Here is a 2675-nt window from a genome sequence, read left to right on the forward strand (position 1 = left end):
CTTAAGCAAGAAAAATTAATTTTACTATCCCAAAAGAGTTTATAGGAATTATTTTAATAAATGAAATATCCTCATGAAACTTTCCTTATAATAACAAAACAAGAGAGCATTGAGCTATATAGTTCCTTATTTCAGGCTAATTGTGACATCTGACTTCAGGTTATTTGGAGCTTGGTTATTTTGTTTCAGTGGGTGGGCTTGAAGAGGCAAATCTTAAGTGCTGGGTAGGAGCATAGACAGCGGATGAAAAGAAAACACTGAACAGCTGACTTCCACACTGATGGGCAGAGGCGCGTTGAGTCAAATCAGGAGGTAAGTCAAACATTTTGGTCACTTTTTGTGGCCATGGTGTTACTCCAGAGGTGCCTCTGGCTTTCTGGGGCTGGGACTTGCTGGCTGAAGGCACTTCTCCCTTCCGTGAGTCCAGCACTGGGGACAATGTGTGGTAAACATTGGAGTGTGAGGAATGCTCACAGGCACACACAGGGCACACGTGGGAGGGACTGCAGCAGCAGCATGTGACTGCTGAGTATAGTGACCTTTAACTACCTGCATCTCCTCTCCTAGGAGGCCTAGGAGGTTAACAATAAACAAACATGAGACCATGATAGACCAAAAAGAAGGCAGTAGGACATGGGGGAGGAGGTGGTGAGGAAGTTTCAGGGTGTTTCCATGCCTGGCAGGGGGCAGTAAGAAAGGCCCAGAAGCCTCAGGAAACCATGGTGGGGTGGGGGAGAGGTAGTAAGCCTGTCCCTTGAACTGCAAGGGACGTGAGGTGCTGATCAGCTGCACCATGTTGTCCTGCTCCTTGTCCCCTGGGCACTGCCTGGCCTGAGTACCTCAGGTCCATTTCCACCCTGGAAGAAAAGAAAATCTTTCTTTGGGACCAGGTTGCTCCTAGGTCAAGGGAAACATTTGGGTGATGAGGCTGTTTTCTTATTTTTCTCTGTCTCCATCTTCCATCATCTCCCTTCTTCCACTCTTCCCTTTCTGTCCTCTCCCTCCTTTCCTTCCACCTTCTTTCCCTTTTCTCTTCTCTCATACTGTGGACCAGACATTATGACAATGTCTGGACAATAGCATATTCTATAACACTTCTCTTTTGAATTAGCACTTTTCTTTCAAAAAGAAGGAAATCTACCCTGTTTGCAGGACACCTACAACCTGCGGGGCACTGCACATGTTCCCTGGAACCATCCTTAGAGCACTAAGGGTCAGCTCTCTGTGCCTGTAAGCAGATGAGGTCACAGCAGAGGCCAGCAGTTGGTGGCAAGAAAAAGCAGCACAATGGGATGAAGTGCAGCCTACAGGCACAGAGCCTGTTCAGAGGGCTCGACCCTGGCTCCATGGGCAAATTGCTGACATTATGTTGTGTCTCTTAACACTTGATACAGAGGAGAGCGAAGCTAGAAGGTGGTTGATTTGCTTTCCTCAGTTATCTGGGTCTTTAGACAATAAAAATGAACATTCCTATAAAGGAATATCTAAATCACTCTGACTGGGGCAGCTGACTGTGAGCTGTTTTGTACAGGGAATTGTGAACTAGCTGATATGATGTTCTCTTTAGGATCAGATTTTTAGTAAACAGAACTCTTTTGGTTGCAAGTGTCAGAAAGTCAGTTTAAAATGTCCTTAACAGAAAAGCGAATGTATTAAAAAATAAGTCTAGGGTTGTTCCCACTTCAGGGGTGGCTGGATATAAGTGCTTAAATGTGTCATCATCCTTCATCTCTTTCTCTCTTTTACCAGGTTTCCCCCCAGGTGGCTTCTTTCACAGGCTGGCTCAATTAGAAGTTGTATGACCACCCCCACTGGATTTCTATCCTATAGTGCAGCAGCCTAGCAGGAGTGGGGTTTGTCTTTTAACCAAAGATTTTGGGTTGATACTCCTTATCTCTGATTGGCCTGATTTGGCTCTTGGGCCTGCCCCTGAGCCAATCATTCTGCTGTGAGAGATATGGGACACTCTTTGCCTGGGCCTGAGTGATAAGCTTCCTGCCTCCCCTGAGCAGGAGTAGAGAGATCAGGGCAGCTATACCTCTGGCCTGGAAGTGGTGGGAAAGTGGTTCCCCAGCAGAAAGGTAGGGTGCGGTAACCAGACAGAAAATTGATGTTGGGCAGGTATACTAGCTAAGGCAAGGTGCAGCTGCAGTAACAAAAATTTCTAAAAAGTGCTGTGGCAGGAAGAAGGTTATTTTTTTACCTAGCAGTTCTGGGTTTATGGGTGACTCTCCTCCCTGCCATCACTTGGGGACTGAGACTTCTTCCCTTTGTTACTCTGCCAAGTCCTGGGACATTGTCAACATAGGCATGGTTGAAACTGGGTTTCTGTGGGTTTCAGCCTGTAGGAGAGTTATCTTGGTTTGAGTTCCTCCAGAAGCAGATTCTGAGGCAAGGGTTCAAATTCAAGTCTATCGCTATGGAAGGTGATCCCAGGAAGCATCTGTAGTGCAGTAGGGAAGTGTGACAGCGATGGGAAGACAACAACCAAAGGGAATAAAATAGAGAAAGTTACTGCTATGGGCAACTGGAGCTTATTTGCTGCAGGAATCTCTAGGAAACAGTACAGATGTGCCTCAGAGTTACCCCACATGAGCATAGGAAAACATTTGTCCACTACCTCCCCATCCCTGGGGATTTAGTTGAGGTGGTGGCACTAAGGACATTCATTTCTG

The sequence above is a fragment of the Phyllostomus discolor genome, chromosome 9, assembly GCF_004126475.2.
Source record: "Phyllostomus discolor isolate MPI-MPIP mPhyDis1 chromosome 9, mPhyDis1.pri.v3, whole genome shotgun sequence".
In the NCBI taxonomy this organism is placed as follows: Eukaryota; Metazoa; Chordata; class Mammalia; order Chiroptera; family Phyllostomidae; genus Phyllostomus; species Phyllostomus discolor.